General features: G+C 40.8%; 1 long non-coding RNA gene across 1 annotated transcript in view; it reads right to left on the minus strand.

Moving 5' to 3' along the window:
* The window catches only part of LOC133273451 (uncharacterized), a 34,912-nt gene that overhangs the window by 6,963 nt on the left and 7,032 nt on the right, over positions 1–20,917 (minus strand). Inside the window, exon 2 of the long non-coding RNA XR_009744811.1 lies at positions 8,277–8,382. This is a non-coding gene — a long non-coding RNA (uncharacterized LOC133273451). The remainder of the gene's footprint in view (positions 1–8,276; positions 8,383–20,917) is intronic.

The following is a 20,917-nucleotide window of genomic DNA, read 5'->3' on the forward strand; positions in this document are numbered from 1 at the left end:
TTCCAACCCTAACGATTCTATGACAGTATCTGTATGAAAAGTAGTCTTCTGAAGCTCATAATGTGGGCATAAAGATAACCAGTTGTAACAGGTCTTTCTTGGTAATGACTAGACTAATTTTTAGAACCTATTTTGGATTTAGTTACTGATTTTATAAAAACTAGTGATTACAATAAGTGCTTCCAAAATAGAATTTAGTGAATTCAAATGCTCTGAACAACTGTATAATTCTCCAGCAGTTTAAAATTAGACTTTATTCTGAGAACAAAAAAATCCCAACCAAACAACTAAAACAAAACCAAAACCAAATTTATTCATAATTACTGAGAGGCAAACACTGAATTTTTAATGCCAACATTTGTTACCTTAAGTATAAATTTCTTGGATTTTTTACCCAAACATGATAAAGTATGAAAAAAGATGGTAACTCTGCAAATATTATCCATCTGATATTTTATCTTCTTGCAGGACAAGGTAGCAAAATGACTGCATGAACCTCCTCCCTCACTGCAATTCTTGTTTACCATTGGATCTAACTGCAGTAGAATGCAATTATGCAAATCCTGGTACACATGCGTAAGGTTAAATTACACCTTGCTGTGTAGCCTTGTGCTGCCCCAAAAGCAACCCTGCAAAGTAGGTAACTCCATGCACTGTTACAAGTCTTCTATTATGATTTACTCTATGAAGTATCTTCAGATCACCAGCCTCGCATGAAAAGAAGTCCAGGATTATGAGCATCCTTCTGTAGCAGCTTCACATGCAACCATGTCTACTGAAATATGAGTTTCATTTTGGTTTTGGTCCACCAGTATTTCAAGTCCTTTTTATCCAACTGCATGTGAGGCAGTACAGTTGTGGCATATATCCTTACCCATTTGTTTCAAACAACCCTAAAATTCCAATGTTTTTTTCCTTAAGGCAATGTCTTTATACAAGATGTTACCAAAAATAAACCTGCAATAAAAGTGCTTATGTAAAAAAATGGATCTTTAGTTGAACGCATAAAGCCTGCTCCCCTGTCAAAGTAGGCATCTGGGTAACTTTGAAGTTTGATTTAAATATTAGCAAATGTGAAAGATTTATTGTTGTCTTTACACAAAGCAAAAAGGCATTAAATGTGCCCCAATGTCTTCAATGAATGAAATTCATTTCAGTAAATGTAGATACATTTCAGTTAATGACTTTGCTTATAATGTGAAGCAGCAATTATAAGCTATATCTGGAACACTGATAAACTCACCCAATCACCTCTCAGATACTGGCAAGTCCAATTTAAAAGGGACAACTAAACTTATGCCTGCTAAATTTCCATTTGCACACACAACTGGATAGCTGGAAATGGGTAGTTTGATCTGCATACACAGCTTTTACTTATTCAGCATGGACAGTGCTGAAAAAGGGTCTTTGGCATTCTAGTGGAAAGGTGCCCTCTGATACTTTACATGCTTGCATTCTTGACATGAACCATCCAGCTGTTTTCTAAAGTCCTCATTTATATAATAAGATATCCATTATATTATTGGAATCAAAATGCCTGCCCCAAATGCTCCTGTAATAGATACATACATTGAAAATACATTTGAGTATCTAGACCTAGCAGAAGAGGAATGCCTATTTCCACTTCTACAGCTCATTTATTCGTGGGAGAAATCAATAAAGAAAATTTAACCAAGAAACTTGCAAAATAAATATCTGATAGATCCAGTAATATGCAACCATAATCAATAAGGAGAGCTTTCCTGGCAGTAAATGACTAGCTGGAAGAATCATAAACTATGAGAAATTCCCAATGCCAAGTGCAATCTGATCCTGAAAACACTTATTCACATTATCAGTCCTTATTCTTACAAAATAATCCTGGTTTGTGAGAGCCAGATTTACTTATTAAAGTAACATCCTGTCTAAGTTCCATAGCATACCTACTGCTTCTTAGCAATATTGCTTCTTAGCGTACCTATTGGTACGTTAATAAAGTACCATTTTTAGACCATTTGTTAAAAAAGTTCTGCAAATACTACTTACAAAATCACTTTAAAAGAAAAAAAAAAAGCAGTTGCTTTCTTAAGAGTTTTAAACTTTAAACTTGAGTTCTATGTTCCCATGGATACACTGCTTTGTTCCTATAATGGTCTTGCTTCAGCATGGGAAGCAATAGGGAAACAGGACTTACTCTCAACATGTCAATAGGCTTAGCACCTTCATCAGCTAAGTGATCCTCCAGTGGTGCTCAATGGGATACACAGTTTTTTTCCTTTTCCATTCTGAGAAAGAATTAGTTGTTGTTCATGGCCCCACAGTTGATCTCAGCACAATAAATACACAACTGTGTCATTTCAATCCAGTACAGCCCGGACACATTTCTCTGGCTGGGTCACACAGTGTCAGATTGCTGCAGACTACTTATCTCAGATCATTTGTACAACAGTATTATCACTGACTTTTCCCCCCAACCCCCACAAGAAATGTGAATTTTCTTCTTATACAGAAAACCCTGTTTTCTACAAGAATTCTTAGAATTATGGAATGATTCTCAATGCAAATAGCAATCAAATGCCTTTGCTCCAAAAGAAATAAGTTATTATCAGATGTCGCATCAATCCCATCTTATCCAATTGTATATGTGAGGAGTAATTCCCTGATACGACAGGTTGTTCTGCTTTCTTGTTCTTTGATGAAGAAGATCATTATGGTCCCTAGGACACGTCTCAAAGACATTTTTAAGGAAAGTGCTTGACAAAGAGAGAGCAATCTTGGAAGAAAAAGAGCCTATTAAAAAAATAATTTTCTTTGGATGCAAAGGAGGCAGAGAAGGCTCAGTAATGGAATAAACAGCTTTTCATCTCTATATCACTAGTTCAGATATAGCTGAGGCTGTCAGTAGTCAGAAGTGGTGAGTCTACAAAAGCTGGTAAACTGAGAAACATCCAAGACACAGAGATAATTTACCACAGCATCGGAGACAAAAAGGAGGCAAAATAGGGTTAAATTAATGTTAGTTTTCAAAATAACATGAAAACACATATCCAGACAGCATACAATTAGGAGTAATCCTATCTTCGGGGTGATGTTGACTAATGACCTAACAGCTGTTTTCTACAATGTGTTTTCAGATCTAACGTTGCTGCTGGTCTTTCAAACATTTATCACCTGGTCCATAAAAAAATTGGTAATCTCTGTTTGCTAGGTTCAGAATGGCCAAAGTTCATTAGAAAATTCTTTTTAATTAAAATATTATTGTTGAGTTCAGTATCTAAAAAATCAGTATTATATTCACTATTTTCAAGGGGTTCAAAGGGATTCTTTGAATCTCAAAGACTGTAAAGCTAGACTGTGCATCCTGTATCACCATCCACACCATTGTTTTTGCTTTTTACACTCTTCTTTCAAGTTTCATGTAGCCTCTTCAGACTTGGGGCTATGTCATCCTATCTACTAACTAGTACATTGGATTCTGATACTGCCTGGGCTTTGAGGACACTGCTGTAGAACAAATCATCATTGTGATCAATACCTGGGAAGCTGTGACATTGTTAGCTGTGAACTTGGCTCAATGACTCCATTAGTGCCATCAATATACATCCAATGGCCATGTGAGCAGCTATGTGATGTAGCAGCAGTCACTTCAGAAGAATCATTGACTGACTCAGTGCACAGACACAGAACTGACAATTAAATGAACTAACGGCTTCTATTTACTTTCCATAATCAATTCAAGCTACAGTGCAGTCATGCAGGAAAAGCTTAGGAACAGCATGACCAAGCCTGAGCCACAGTTCCCATTTTGTGGCACATTGTCTCCCAATACAGAGTTTTCCTGTCAAGGGCTAATAAGACATCTTAAAAATATTTTTTCACAGTTAATCTTAAAGGTACCCTTTCAGACATAAGGGAAAAGATTGCGGACAAGAAAAGTATGCAACAATTAAGTGGAGCAGCTGCTGAGTGGGCTGCAGATCTTGTTGCAGAATGGAGTCTGCTGAGAATCTGCACATAACCCATACCTGGGTCTGATTCTTTGCTGTCTTTCATAATAGGTATTTAGAACTGTGCAAAGACTGTGAAACATGGTCACTCTGAGAAGACTTTTACAGCCATTTGGCAGCCCACAGAGCAACACAGTGGAGAGCTGGTCCCCAAACCTGGCACAGCAGCTCTGTGCCATTACATGCAGTAAAACCTACATTCATGTATGTATGCTTTTCCATGCTCCTCCTCATCCACTTTTTTTCTTCATCCTGGATACAGGAATGGTTTGTTTACTTTTCATATCCCCTTCCTATCTGAAAAAGGTACAGAACTCTTTAAAACTGATAAAACACTAGGTCACACTGAAGTGGTTTTGTGAAACTCATCCAAGTTCCTCAGTACAATTGACGTGGTTTCCTTTTAACATAGATGTGGCAGAGTTGAATAGATTCCCTAGAGACTCCACAGTTATTTTCAGTAGCGACAAAAGCCCATCCCAAACATAACTTTCAATCTGTTCATCCCTCCTTGAATACTAAGTTGAGCCTTTTCCTCTTATAATAATGTACTGAAATCAACTCTGTACATCAAAAACACCTCCAGCACTTCAATACCACCTGATTTACTTTCCAAGATACATGTCCTAATGCCACAATTACCCCCATTGTTGGATGAAGGTCAGGCCAGAAGTATTGCACAATGCCTTTTATCTAGCCCTACCAGAATGGGAAGTTCCACTGGGAGATACACATTTATGTCAGGGGCAGCATATAGCACCTTGAAATTTAAAAGAAGCATTAATGAAGAAAGGATGCACCCAGAGGACAGCACAGATTTAATGCAAGCCAGAAAGTGTTTGGAGTCCTTAAAAAAAATCAATGAACTTTTAAAATAAAGTGCCAACTTAGTAGTAGTTCTATTTAACAGCATCTGTCAAAAGCAACACCAGAGAATTTACAAATTTTTTTGGCCAGGCCTTTATATTAAGTAAGTATGAGAATTCACCACCATTGGGCTTCTAACCTATCTGTATAGATACAGGATTTCTGCAAATACAATGCAAATTGAGTTTTGGCAAAGCCATGGTTATTATGGAAGCGGTAACTTTGATTTTTTCAGTAACTGCGTACACATAATTTCACTAAAGTCTTACACTACAACAATGAAGTTTGGAAACTGTTTTCATGGTGTTCATGTTATTTTCTCCTGGACTGCAAGATTATATTCAAGATGTATTTTTTGATTGTGATCACTCATTCAAACAAATGCATCATTTACAGATCACATTTGTCTCACAATTGACATGCTCCAAGTTTATACAACAGTGTACCTGCTCTTTCCAACAATTTGCATGCAAAGTCTGCAAAATTTCTCTCCTACAAGGAAAAAAAATCCTACCCATATACATGCTAGACCCCTTTAATGTCTTTTCAAAAGGAGATGGGTCTCAGGATAAAATGCAAGACATGAAAGGCCCGAAGACTGCGTACAATTCTCTTGTCAAACAAGAGACATGATGCTCTGACAGCGCAGCCAGCCTTCAAGCATTCCTATACGTCAGCAATCCAACCTGTCTTCAGTCCCACAGCACAGCTGCAGTCCCAGGGGATGGTTTCCCCCAGGCCCATAATGCCAGGCTGGTTACTGGCTCTGACATCCCTGGCACCGGCCCTTTCACAATTCTGCATGTCTCAGTCCCTTCTCCGAGTGCAAGTATCTGTGCACGGTGGCTGATCAGCCACAGTACCCAGCACAGAGGCACCGTGATGACAGTGCATACCTAGAATGTAAAGGGGCATCTGAATAACTTACCCTGACAGATAACAGAGCCAGTTAAAAACAGCGACACAATGTATGTGCAGCTGTACAGAAATCTGTAACAAAGGAAAAGAAGTGCAGCACTATCCTATCTCTGCTCACAAGAGAATTTCTACTGACTTTGCTGGGCACTGTATCAGCCAAAAAGCAGCAAATACACAGTATTTTGTTGTCTTAAGAGATTTCTCAGTTGCATGACACATTCATTCAAAAGGTAACTTCAGTTTCCTATTACTATGAATGCATTAAGCTAGGTTAAATAACAAGCACAGCATCACAAATATTCTTGAAGCCATTTTGTTTATCTTCTGGCATTGAATTCGAAATGACTAAAAACATTTCAAAATTTGTGAAAATAATTTGTAAGCCAAGTATTATCATCATGGAAGCTCATAGAAGTGCTCATGCCTTGCACTGGAAAAATACGAATACCGCAATGTATTTGGCATGATTACTGGGCAGAACAGGTCGTAAAAACCATTTAGAGTGGTACTGAATGGTTGTATTATTAAATTTCATTATATTGCTTAAGACAGCAAGTACATGGTCTCCTTCTATTTTTTAAATTAGTATCTACATGGACTTAGCTGTCCCTTGTTAAATGTCATGTAACCATTGACCCAAAAAAGTAATCGATCAACTGAACAACATAGAAAGATTTAGCATCTGTATACAACACAGCAGCCTTTTTGTAGTTTGTGTACCTAAGACGAAGTACTACATAACACCTTCAGTGCTGCTCAGAAAAATGTGTCTTGAAAAGGAAATGAATTAGAATTACTTTAGCTGCCCTGTTCTAGGATTACAGCCTAATGCCGAATTTTGCCAGGACACCAGTCCTGATCTCCACCTATTCCTGTCACTCACTGGGGGCAGACAGGAGATACAGGGGGCAAACACTTCATTTTGCATACATTATTGACTTCTCAGTTTTCAGTTCACCATCAGTTTGACATCAGTAGGAACAGTGACCAAAAAGAAGACAAGGCTTGGTGTGTGACCAGCACAAAAGACATTTCATTCTCTGACTGCAAAGGATTACATAGAACATTAAGAACCAACTTTTGCAAAACCCAACCAGTATACACTTTGTTCCAAACTGCTGAAAGGTGTACATCACCAATATCTACACTACCAACCATTTACTAGGTTCACCCTACCTCCCATTGCTTCACACGTCCCCCTTATAAAGCCGGTCTCAATATAACGGTCCCTCCTGCACACCCAACAAGTACCCCATTGAGTATTGAAATAGTTCTCCCACCTATTCTGTCCTGAAGAAACTATTAAGCTTTAACGTGCCACACAACCCAAAAGCAACACTTCCAAGAACAGATTTTGTTCAACACCTTTGAGCCTTTGTATGACAAGATGTCAGCAGCCCTGATCAAGCAGTCATAGAATCACAGTCCTAGAATGGTTGAGGTTGGAAGAGACTTCTGGCAGTCATCTGATTCAACCATCATGCTCAAGCAGGACTACCTGAAGCAGGTTGCTCAGGACCATGTCTAGATGGCTTCTGAGTATCTCCAAGGACAGAGACTTCACATCCTCTGAGGGAAACCTGTGCCAGTGTTTGACCACCCTCACTGTGAAAAAGTTTATCCTGATGTTCAGACAGTTCCTCCTGTGTTCTAGTTTGTACCTGTTTGAGTCTATAGCCTGATAGAGATAACAGGGAACAGTCAGCTGGGGTACTGGGCAAAGCTGCAAGACAAGCAGGCATTGCTATATGAGAAGACAGAAACTACTCCAAACCTTTCTATGCACAATTATAAGCCCCATACACATAGGGACCAGATTTTCCCTTCTTTAGTGGTCCCATCATGAGGTTTGTGACACAGCTTCTGACAAGCACGATTTGCACTCTTCATGCTCTCCTATCCCTATCAGAAGATCAGCCTCAATCTCCTCAGTGTAGGGCATACTTAAATAAATTAGAGTGAAACTTCTGCAAACTGTCATCTGGAAAGGGCCAAAAAGCCTAATTTTCTGCATTACAGAAGCTTGGGGGCAGGAGTTTGAATCTTTGTTCTGTTTTCCTTTTTTTTTCTTTGGTAAAATATCAGTTTAATGTTTTTGGAAAGATTTTTCCTTTTTTTTTTTTGGTGGGCATATCATCAAAGCCTATTAATGTAATACTTGCTATCGTTCATTTACTGGAGAAAACTCGTTAAACACATGTCACTTCAAAACTGCGTGACACAACATGAAATTGAAATGACCTTTATTTTGGCACGCTACTGCACTGAGTTAGAGTATTACTAAGTCCCAAGCATTGCCTGTTTACAAATGCCAGTCAGGCTTCTACTATAGCTCTAATGTGCTCAGAGACTGTACAGCCAACACGCAACTGTAACTAACTGTAAAAAGAGAAGTAGCTGTGAATCCACAGCTTACCAGACGAAAAGCCACTACCCTGAGACAATAGATTATGTTGGAAATTTGACTGAACAGAAGTGGAAACTTTGACCAATTACTCACTTTACTTTTGTCAGATGCTCTTTCAGTGTTTGGCCTCCCGTCCTGCAATCCGTGAACTTGCATCTTGGGTCTAGGTTACTTCTTCCTATCCATACGGTTCTCACACCAAGTCTGTAAGAGTGACAGCTGAATGAGTCACAGTCATGCTTAACTTCAAGCACAAAGGTGTCTAATTCTTAGTCTTAAAAATGCAGGACTGCACCATAAAAAGCCACAGGCTACATCACAGATCTTCAAAGCACTGCCACAGAGTGAACAGATGTGTATGTCAACCCTCTTGCACCCACCGTCCCAGTTTCAGGACTCAGCATAGTCAAACAAGAGTCAGATTTCCACTCATTTCCTGAGGTTGCTCAACAGCCTTGGACAGCATCAAACAGATGCTGTGGATCACTAAGTTTCTGTCCCCTGGACCTTTTAACACACATTCAGCCGTCCCCCTTTCTCATCAGGGGACTCCTCCTGAAAGGTGCTGAGCTCCAAGACAAAGCACAACTGATTCTTATATATGTTCCAACAAGGGCCTCCATGGCTATAGCAAATGCAGCATTTCACTATGTCCAACTGAGGTCCTTCTCATGAGGCCTAACAACACAAAAGACATTCTGTAATATCTCCCTTTGAAACCAAATTAGTAATGTTTCAAGGCGTGACCCGTAAAGGGCTGCTGTCCAGAATCTACATGTGTCTAACAGATACATCTTTCACCTAACAGGCCTCTTCAAGATTACAGATGGAAACAAGATGTGCTAACAGAGCTCCAAAAAGAGAGCCATGGGGTATAAGGATACACAGCAAAGCATTCTATCTCAACAGATAAAAAGGAAACAATATCAAATACAGTGTAAAGTAGTTCACTCCAGCTGTCAGGACATGCTCTGACACCATTATATAGGTGAGATTATTGCAGAGGAAGATGTTATTCCATATGTGCAAATGCTAGCAAAACATAGCCAGAGTGAACTATATAGCCCTGTGCCATCTCCTTATAAAGGTTTTACAAAGTCATAATCTCCTTTTCACATATGTTCATACACTACAGAATGCTAGAAGTTACCGCGGGCTGTAGCTGTGTATACCCAGGTACCCTGGTGGGCTGGAGACGAGAGTCTTGTCATGGTTTAAGTGGTTCTGAGCTACCAGCTGGGCTTAAACCAGGACAAGTCTTTACAAAGCAGCTTGTTTTTACCTAGCCAGCTAGCCATTTGTTAGGTGAAGGACTAACCTTGGTAACTTATACACAATGTACATTTAGTTTCAAAGGGCTAATAAAGATCGGGGACAAAATTTTGGAAATAAACACTAGTGTACCTCATGGCACAGAAACTGTGGGTCTTGAGGGTAAAACAAAATAAACAGAAAAGTTAGAAAAGATGGATTTTCAAGTTTACCATGATGAATGTGCTTATTTGCCAGAAAAGCAACCACTCCATTGTCCTGTAGGATGAATCTCTCTGGAGCAGGAGTATAAAGATGAGAACCCCTTTCCACAGTGTATGAAAATGAGAAAGCATTTGGTGGTTGGCCATTCCAAACATCCAAAGGTCCCATTTGACCGTATAGAGAATTAATTTAAAGCAGGACAACTTCCTAATGCAGGCCAGGCCTCAGCTCCATAATTCATTTTCACATAAATTATGGAAGAAAAAGAAAATCACAGTAGTATATCAAAAACCCCTATAACAGCCAAATAAAATGAAACACCTGTTGGCAGGAACTCCACCAGCTACTTCTTATTGCCAGTGTCTCCCATGTGAAAAGGGGACATGACTAGAGATGAACTATGTATATTATACAAGATGAGAAAGTCCAAGGCAAGGCCCTAAAAACAGGTAAGTTGTGCAATCTACACGACGTGTCGGGGCAGCCGACAGAAAGAAAACAGATACTTCAGGCTAGGATTAGGCTAAAACACCAGAGACATGCCTGTGACTGACAACAGGAGAGTCCGCTGATGGTATAACTTAACTTAGACTACAAGTGGCTAGTTCCTCAACGACCTTCACGTCCTGTCTCTGCTAAAACTGGGAACAGCAGTCATTTCAGGAAATTGAACAAATTGTTGCCTTCTCACAAAAAGGACAGGGGAGCATGCAGCATCACACAGTTCTGAGATAAGGTTATAGCCAAGATTTCACCTAACCTTTCACTTATCAAAATTTTCAGCTGCATTTGATTAGTTAAAAATGCCATAAATCACTGACCAACACTTATGATTTTCATGTTTTTTTTCCAGGAAATTCCTTTAGTGACCAGGGAGCTGTCACAATGATTACAGACTATATGCAAATGCCATCCTGATAACTGTGACATACCCCTGAGACATACACAATATGAGATTCAAATCCTGATATGAAGGACCAACCCAAACGAGGTGGGGAATTAGCTTGCTCTCCGTGTTCAAGCAGACTTTCCTGCTGGGACTGCGAAAGTGGTAACTTGTGAGGTTGACTTTGGTCATTAACAGCTGTCCTTCAGGACAGGAGTGAGAAATTCAAACCACTATCACTACAATCTGATGATGAATGACTTAGCACATGAATCCTAGTGGGGCTACAGCTCTCTCTGATGTATTATAAACCTAGTTAAACCTTTGATTAAGGAGTTAATAAATGAATGGTAACCTCATCATTCTCATCAGTGTATCTGCATCAGCAGCAGAGTAAACACCCTCCCATTGTATCTGAAGCTAGAAAGTAGGAGTAACTAGTATTTTCCATGTGATTTGTAGATAAGTTTGGCCCTGGAAACTGTGCTGTTGAAGCAGTGGCTTAAACACTAGTAGAGGAAGCTTTTTGCTCTAAATTAAAAAAAAAAAAAAAAAAAAAACCACCAAAACAACAACAAAAAAAAAAAAAAAAAGCCCAAAAACTACTAAAAACCAACAACAAGAAGAAAAAAAAAAAAAAAGCGCACACAAAAAACCCAACACATTAAAACTAGGACTAAAGCCTAGAGATCAGTCTGTCTCATGACTGTCACTCAAGTTAGGGAACATGAGCCGATGCTTACACACTGAGTTCCCCCCTAGAGTGGTACCTCTTTCTTTTCAGTTTATCATGACACATTTACAGCTTTGTCTTTCAGCAGTCCCTACAGAGACTCCAGGGACCCACACTGGCCCTTCATGTTATTTTTCTTGTGCTACTACTGCTTAGAGCCAATAGAAAATATTCAGCAAGGAATTAAGAGTCTGTGTTGATGTGATTTCTGTCATCCCTATATATCCTGGATTAGGTTAAACATATTCTTTCCCCCCTTCCCTGCTTCAGCACTGCTTCCAAATGTGTATGGTACAGAAGTAAGCTTGCATTACTACATCTGTACTAGAAAATTGAACCAGCCTGGGACTGTTCTTCATGATTACAACTACTGGTTGCAGACAGTTCCTATTCATACAATTTAACCCTCTTAGCCTCCAAAACAACATGGTCAGCTACCTGGTCAGAATTGGTCCCTGTTTGGAATTAATCCCTGAACAGTGCCCATAAACTATTTGGGAGAATCCTAGTTGGCACAGGTCTAAAGTCTGCCAAGGATTCTTCTAATGCTTTAAGTGTAGACAATGCAGTGCCTGGGAATGTTTCCTCACAGTTTTTTTAGTAGTAAAGACATTGCTGTAGAGAACAGAAAAAGAAACTCAAAGTCATACACAATCCAATCAATGTCTAGTGCTTTGGTTTTACAGTTGCTTTCGTTTTCATTTAAACTCCTGGTCAAAACCACCTAACAACCCACCAATATCATATCCTACTGGTTTACGAAACTACTTAATGCTTCTATGAACATCCTGATTAGCTCTAAATGTACTATCAAAATTCATTATGTTAGACACAATATATACTATGGGTACATATTATACAATCACACCCATAAGTGATACCTAATGAAGGACAAAAAAACACAGCCAAAGTGACTCCATTTGAACCAATTCTAGGTATCGAATCTTTTTTCCCATCCTAATATCATGATCAGTCTAACTTCTTGTCTACATTAAAAGTCCAGAGGTTGTCACACAAGCCACATTCACACACTTGCACTTATCAAACGTGTTACTAGATAAAATTACCAGCCAACAGAGACTAGAACTGTAAAGAAGGTCTGGGCTCAGAAACAACATGGGGATTCACGGTCTTCCCCTTCACAGCTTAAGCAAAGAAACCAGATGTTTTCAGCCTCTGATGTGAGGCAGGAGAAGCCTGTTGGCCCACCCTTTTCAGCAAGGATGAGGTCTCTGCGACAGCGCTTTGTGAGTGAAAAGGAAGAAAATGGAATAATCAGCTGGGGCAGAATGGGTGACGGAAGCTCTTTAATGCAGGGGCAAGGAAGCCAGTGGTTTTGGCAGTCTTTCAGTGTGAGCCACTTGTCTGTGCTGACTAATGAATAAATAAACTACAACTTTTCTTTTTAAAGGGTGACTAACCAAAACTGAGCATCTAAAAACTACTTAAAATTTAAAATTTAATGAGCACTTTAAAAATGTATCTTTATGATACTAAAACTAATATACATGTTTTTTAAGGGAAAAAAATACAAGATGGTGTTTTTTATATTTATGCTGTCACTCATGCTTTGACTCTGATCACTTATCTGGATAATTAAGCAGTATCACTGAGGAACCAGATACCAGAAATCTGATATTAATCCATCCCTCTTAATAGTAACGCAAAGCCACTGGGGTGGAAAGCAGCCTAGTCTTCTTAATCCCCTTTTACCAACATTTCGGCATCAGCATATCTCATTTATTTTCAAAAATGGTTCAAGGCACACTATCACTGGTTTAAGTCTAATTTAGGCTTTAAATCAAAATATATTAAGAAATTCAAAAATAGTCAAGATTACCAAGATTTCTTGGGGGAATGATTCACAACCAGCTCATGTCCCTCTGACAGGAACAGGGGACAGCTAAATGATTGTTGCATGTCTGCATTGCTTTAAGGTACAACACTTTCCTTTGAATTAAAAGAAGGCAGGATTACAGTGGAGACCTTGAGATCTTACTGCCATACTTACCAGGTATATGTTAATGATAGCCTAAGCAACTTTTACAGACATTAATTCACCTGCCAGTACTGAAGAGTCCAAGGCTATTCTGTTCTCTGTCTTGTGTGTCTGTGTCAGCGTTTATGTGAGACTTGTTGTCCCCTTTGGTGCTTGTCAGAGTATTTTTTGATTTTAATTTCCAAACTGTCCTACACCCCTCATTAGTCACTGGTGCTCCCATAATCCTTTTGTGCATTTTGAGGTGGCTGGACTTAGACCCAGCATGCATTTAACTTGACACATACCAGAACAGTAATAGGGGTGGTTAATTGTCAAAATGGAAAAGCAGCACACTTCTCCCTTCTCCCTTCCCTACCTCCTCAATGCAAACTGACCTGAACCAGATAAACAACATAAATCCAGATTAAGCATCATCCTCAGGCTGTGCTCATGAGTACAAAACCACTTGTACATTGCCAACTTGATGGAATGAGTCTGGGCTCTGCTCTTGGCTTGTAATATGAGGCAAGTCTACTTACCACACTTTCTATGGGAACCTCATCACTTCAGCTGCAGTCTCAGGTGTCTGGATCTTACACTAGGCACTTTGCTTCTAAAGGCCCAATAGCTATTGGCATTTGTGAATCATGAATGGCAACTTTGATTTTTATATTTATTTCACTGCAGCTTGTGTGCTGTTTACTGTCATATCTTTTCATTAGCCACTGCTGACATTCACCTGTGTATACCAAATCTGCAATACTCATAGAGCTGAAAGACTAAATCTTTAGGACAAAACCAATACAAACAAAGTTTAGCCATTTACGTTATCCCCAGGGTGATGCCTTCTATTTGCCAAGAGTGCTCAGGAGGGCGTGAGAAGGCAAATGAGTTCATAAACCTTCACAGTATCAACCCCTTCAACCCTGGACTTTAGCAGGGCAAACTTCGGCCTTTTCAAGCAATTGCTAGGGGAAATCCCATGGGCAGGGCTGCTTGAAGGTAAAGGGGCCCAAGATAGTTGGTTGACATTCAAGGACTACTTTTTCCGTGCTCAAGATCGGAGCATCCCGACACGTAGGAAGTCAAGGAAGAGGGCCAAGAGACCTGCGTGGCTAAATAGGGAATTGCTGGGTATGCTCAAGTGGAAGAGGAGAGTTTACAGGTCATGGAAGGAGGGGCTGGCCACTTGGGAGGAATATAAGGCTGCTGCTAGAGGATGTAGGAAGGCAGCTAGGAGGACTAAGGCATCCTTAGAATTAAACCTGGCAAGAAGGGTCAAGGACAGCAAAAAGAGCTTTTTTAAATACATGGCAGACAAAACTAACACCAGAGGCAATGTAGGCCCACTGATGAACGGGATGGGTGCCCTGGTGACAGAAGATAAAGAGATGGCAGAGTTACTGAATGCCTTCTTTGTCTCTGTCTACTCTGCTGCGGGCAGTCCTGAAGAGCCCTGTACCCCTGACACCTTAGATGAAGTCAGGTCGACGGAGCGGTTTGCCTTAGTCGATGAGGAATGGGTTAGAGACCAGTTGAGCAATCTGGACATCCATAAATCCATGGGTCCAGATGGGATGCACCCGCGGGTGCTGAGGGAACTGGCGGAAGTCATTGCTAGACCACTCTCCATCATCTTTACCAAGTCTTGGGAAACGGGAGAGGTGCCTGAGGACTGGAGGAAAGCAAATGTCACTCCAGTCTTCAAAAAGGGCAAGAAGGAGGACCCGGGTAACTATAGGCCAGTCAGCCTCACCTCCATCCCTGGGAAAGTGATGGAACACCTTATCCTTGGTACCATCTTAAGGCATATCAAGGATAAGAAGGTTATGAGGGGCAGTCAACATGGCTTCACCAGGGGGAAATCATGTTTGACCAATCTCTTAGCCTTTTATGAGGAAATAACACAGTGGATGGATGATGGCAGAGCGGTGGATGTGGTCTACCTTGACTTCAGCAAAGCATTTGACACAGTCTCCCACAGCATCCTCACGGCTAAAATGAGGAAGTGTGGACTGGATGATCAGGTAGTGAGGTGGACTGCGAACTGGCTGAAGGAGAGAAGCCAGAGAGTTGTAGTCTATGGGGCTGAGTCTAGTTGGAGGCCTGTGACTAGTGGAGTGCCTCAAGGGTCAGTACTGGGACCGGTATTATTTAATATATTCATCAATGATTTAGATGAGGGAATTGAGTGTACTATCAGCAAGTTTGCTGATGACACTAAGCTGGGAGGAGTGGCTGACACGCCAGAAGGCTGTGCTGCCATCCAGCGAGACCTGGATAGGCTGGAGAGTTGGGCAGGGAGTAACTTGATGAAATATAACAAGGGAAAGTGTAGAGTCCTGCATCTGGGCAGGAACAACCCCAGGTTCCAGTATAGGTTGGGGAATGACCTGTTAGAGAGCAGTGTAGGGGAGAGGGACCTGGGGGTCCTAGTGGACGACAGGATGACCATGAGCCAACACTGTGCCCTTGTGGCTAAGAAGGCCAATGGCATCCTGGGGTGTATTAGAAGGGCGGTGGTTAGTAGGTCGAGAGAGGTCCTCCTTCCCCTCTACTCTGCCCTGGTGAGACCGCATCTGGAGTATTGTGTCCAGTTCTGGGCCCCTCAGTTCAAGAAGGACAGGGAGCTGCTGGAGAGAGTCCAGCGCAGGGCAACTAAGATGATTAAGGGAGTGGAGCATCTCCCTTATGAGGAAAGACTGAGGGAGCTGGGTCTCTATAGTTTGGAGAAGAGGAGACTGAGGGGTGACCTTATCAGTGTCTATAAATATATAAAGGGGGAGTGTCACGAGGACGGAGCCAGGCTCTACTCGGTGGCAAACAATGATAGGACAAGGGGTAATGGGTACAAACTGGAACACAAGAGGTTCCACTTAAACTTGAGAAGAAACTTCTTCTCAGTGAGGGTGACGGAACACTGGAACAGGCTGCCCAGGGAGGTTGTGGAGTCTCCTTCCCTGGAGACATTCAAAACCCGCCTGGACGCATTCCTGTGTAACATTATCTAGGTGTTCCTGCTCCGGCAGGGGGATTGGACTAGATGATCTTTCAAGGTCCCTTCCAATCTCTAACATACTGTGATACTGTGATACTGTGATACAACCCTTTAAGACCAGAAGGGGTCTATCTGTCTTTCAAACCTCCATGGAGAAAGATAAGAGACTGAGTCTTTCCTAAGGGGGTACCCAAACTGTATTGTTAGCAGATCTAAAACAGAAACTGAGTTATATTAGAAAGCAAGCAAGCATTTACAGCTCTCTACCCAAGGACAGAGTTTCCCTACTCTTGTCTGAATGTGACAGGTCCAAGACTAAGGTCACTGAGTTTTGGTTATTCAAGCATGTTGAAGGCCAGGTTGGACACAGCTTTGAGCAACCTGGTTTAGAGGAAGGTGTCCCTGGCCATGGTAGTGGGGGTGGAACTAGGTGATTGTTAAGATCTCTTCCAACCCAAACCATCCAACGATTCTATGACGATTGTACAATTCACTTTTGATGTAGAGTTGATCTCTTCCTGTTCAGTTATGCAGCTAGGCCACATCACCCCTCAGTTCCACTGTCCTTTCTCAAACAGATATGCAGACACAAGGACAGTGGCTTTAAATCCTTACAGGGTGGAAAAGATCTTCTGTGCTCAGAGACAAAAATCCCTGTCTCTCCCTGGTATCATTACACAGTAGCAATAACTCCAATGTGTAGCAACCACATTTAGCTTTATGGAATAAAACATAACAAGCTGTCAAAGTGTGCATAAATAAATTAGAGTCATTATTCCAGCCTAAGGTTCTGGGGACATAAACAATCCTCTTGAAGTTTGCTGTGACATATTTTGCAGTGGGAGCCAAGCATTAAAATTATGTCCTGTATACAGAGAGCTGTAAATGCATTCTGTCTTAGGGCCTGGCACCACAGCACAGAAATCAACAGGCCTGCCTTGGAATAGAAAATAAAGCAGTCCAGGGCCAATTTCCTGCCCCTGAGCACAAGTTTTATGGCAAAGCCAATGTCCATATGGCTAAACTCTGTCCTTCTGCTCACTCTCCAAAGAGGAGTCCTCATCCATATCTGCCAGCTTGGAGTAGTCCCTGGTTCACGCTGATGCCTTAACCCATATCCTGACACCACTGCAGAGAGTGCTGCCTGGTGCAGACAAAACCAGGCAAGGGAACGTGCTAACAGTTAAACACCACAGGTCACAACATGCCACAGCTCCTGGCCCTGTCCAGGCTACCAACAGAGATATATTCTGGGACTTCTGCTAGGATATTACCCTAAAATATGCTTACCTTTCCATAAGTGACTTCCAGTTGCAGAATAAGAAATGTGGTAAGCGACATCCAAAAAAAGGCATGAGGAATGACGACATATATACATTTAGTTTGTAGAAGGACATGAAAGAGCTGTACCAGGTGAGACCACAGATCCATCATGCCTCCAGCACTAACCAACGGCACAAACTTAGGAAAAAATGTAAGATCAGGGTAAGCTTGCAGTATTACTTCCTCAGTACACTCTCCTGCAGCTCTGTGATTCAAGGACTTCCTGAACCAAAAGTACTATCCTGGTATTTAATAGCCCTCTGAGGATTCTTTTGAAAGAAAATGAACTCTGGATTTAAATGCTGCATAATTAAGAAGTCAGTGAAAATAGGCTTTAGCAATTTGAATTATAAACAGGGAGCAAACCTATTCATTCAGAAAATGCATTTTACATCAAAAGAACATCAAAACAAGGATGAGCAAGAGTAGTGTCATTACAAGACAGCATCAAGCTGAAAGCTACAATCTCTTAGAGCAAAATGGCACTGACACTCTCACAGAAGGCTTTTGCTTGGGCTCAGTGCACACAAAACCAAACTAAAACAAATTTCACAGCATATTCAAGGCAGAACTTGCTGTGACAGAAATCAAAACAAATGGCTAATAACTCAGTGGCAAAATGTAGGATCTTTCCTATTTTGCAACCAACAATTTTTATAGCAAAGTGTTTTCCTGACATTTTTGGGTATGCCCCTTTAAGGTTTTCAAATACCACCATAGCAACTACGTCTTTGGGTCCTGATGGGTATTTTTGAGCTACTTGCTAAATCCATATTAGGAGCTGAGGCAGCCGTGGCAGTACGAAGAACTGTTCCATTCCTGAGTGGGAAATTCCATGAGATAAAACATTCTTGCATTTTGTCCAGCAGAAATACTGTATTTCCACTGAAAATGCCATACGAGTAAGCTCACTAGTGATGTTTTTTTCTAGAAATAAGACAAAAAAAAATTCTGACGCTCTCTCTCTGTCTCCCCTGTTTTTTTCTCCCACTTTTCCCTTCTCTTCAAAGTGTGAGCAAGTTGGACAAAGCAAAAATCTAAATGCACTTTTTTCCCTCCAATAATAAAAAATGGATATTCCTCTACTTCTGCCTTGATGTCTAAAAACACACCAAGGGAAAACCATCCTTTCCAAAACTTGTTGACCATGGAAAGGAAAGACTCCCTAGATACACACCTAGCACACAAAGGTTCTTGCCTGGCCTGTGCTTACTCACAGCTCAGTCACAGCCTCACATGGTCAAGCTTTAACATCCGTGATCTGACTCCTCCAAAACTTCCCTCCACCTCCATGTACATTGTAAACATGACACAACAGCATTCCAACATTTTTATTTGGGAAATTAGAGAAAACCTACAGAAATTAATCTGGAGCAGATGACAAAGCAATTCTGACTAGAGAGAAATGAAGAAAAATGCAAAGCCTTGGGAAGGAGGTATCGTGCTACAACGCAGAATTCCCACATTCTATACATCACCATCTGATATATATTAGAGGAATGCCGGTTATGTCATTTGATTTTGTTTTGCCAAAAATTCCCTCATCTGCAAAATGGTGACAGCAGTACTGCCAACCTCACAGGGATCCTGTGAGAACAACAAACTGCTTTGCAGTGTTCCTACATTAGGGAAATATTAGCTGAAGGGTAGAGGAGCCCATCAACACTCTATGGCCTCCTCATATGTCAGAGAAGAACACAGGACTTTTGGCATGCAAAGCAATTCTGTTCCTTCTCACTTGTAAATACTGTTGTTATGGATTATCAGCTAATCAAAAGAGCAAGATACAAGCCCAAGGTTTTGCCAGTAAAGGCTATGAAGCAAAAGCAGTTGTAATCTAGCTGTGATCACCAGATATTGGTCAGAGCAACAGAAGAAACACAACATCCACAGACACACAGCAGCAGATGAGATCAATTTATCAGCCAACGAACTCGATATAATTACCTCTAGCTATAAACATGCTGATTGCAGTACTATTTAAATCTAGTGAATTAGATATCATTTCACCAGGAGGAACAATCTTTGCTCTGGTACTCTACTGTGGACTGACAGGAAGGTAGGGAACCAAACATGCAACTGGGGAAAGACCTATGATCATTTTACCTAAACCAGCATTGACCTGGCTTCCTCAGATCAATAGTCACCTTCAGGTTACTTAGAACTGAATCTACTTACTTACAAAGGATTATATTTCATTTTGTACTTCCTTGTCTCAAATCAGAACACAACCACTATACCAATACAAGTATAAAAATATACTGCTTACAGTTATATGTGTAAGATCAAATTGAAAGGGGAGGAGGGGAGTGCAGGACAAACGAATCTAATGAAATCACATCAGAGTACATTTGGGTCACAAAGCATTTAAGGGGGGGGGGAAATGGTGCAAAATGATCCTTCAAACTAAGCAGTAGCTCTAGTAAGTCAGTCATACAGCAAAGGCTCGATGCTCAATATTAGCTTTATAGGGAAGAAAAATATTTTTATGACATGGAAATTATAGTGAAGGTCACAGATGACACAAGTCCCTCAGAAACATTGCATTTTCAAAGCAGTTTCAAACATCCTCTTGGAAGGAACAGTTTTATATGAAAATATCCCCAAGCCGCTCAGACCCCATATTACTCTCCGTGTCTTGGAACATACATGGAAAAAACACAGGCATCTCTACAAGGTATCCCTGAAAACAGGGAACACAGGAGGGGCAGCTTTACAGAAAGACACCATCAGGTTCCCCATTTCTTTACCCTTCAGCCTATGCTGTGGCAGGACGAAGGGCAGACATAATAAATATGGGAATCCCCCAAAGAACTAAGAAAGTCTTTTCTCAAAATACTGCGTATACAAGATTATATCCTACTCCTGTCCCCTCTGGTGGTTACAGTCCTGATTACACAGGCATGCCTTATCACTGAAGACAGACAATTAAATATGGGAATGGCTGTCAGTAAATGGGCTGTGTTCTTGTGAAACCATTTCACCATTCTTTCACACACAGGAAAATATTTAGCAAGAGGTGTGCAAACTGTACAGATGTAAAGAGTGCGTTTGAAAGGTGGGTATCATCTGCTGAAAGCAGATCTAGTCAGAAGGATTCAGCATGAAAAATATTTCCTTTGTCCTCCAGACTTAGAATTTTCTTCCTCTGGCCTTAAAATGTTTGCTACTTTTATTCTGGAATTTTGACTGTTTTCTATTCACACTTCCAAAAACAAACTGTCAAATGCAGTCCCATATTTACAGTATTTCTCAGAAAAACCTACTGACCACAGCGAAACATTCCCGTTTGCTCACTTAGACCAAAGAGCTTGAGCCTTTGGAAAATCCAGCAGAGAATAA

The sequence above is a fragment of the Pezoporus flaviventris genome, unplaced genomic scaffold, assembly GCF_033815535.1.
Source record: "Pezoporus flaviventris isolate CSIRO_AGI_PZ_B2104156 unplaced genomic scaffold, CSIRO_AGI_Pfla_v1 ptg000031l, whole genome shotgun sequence".
NCBI lineage: Eukaryota > Metazoa > Chordata > Aves > Psittaciformes > Psittacidae > Pezoporus > Pezoporus flaviventris.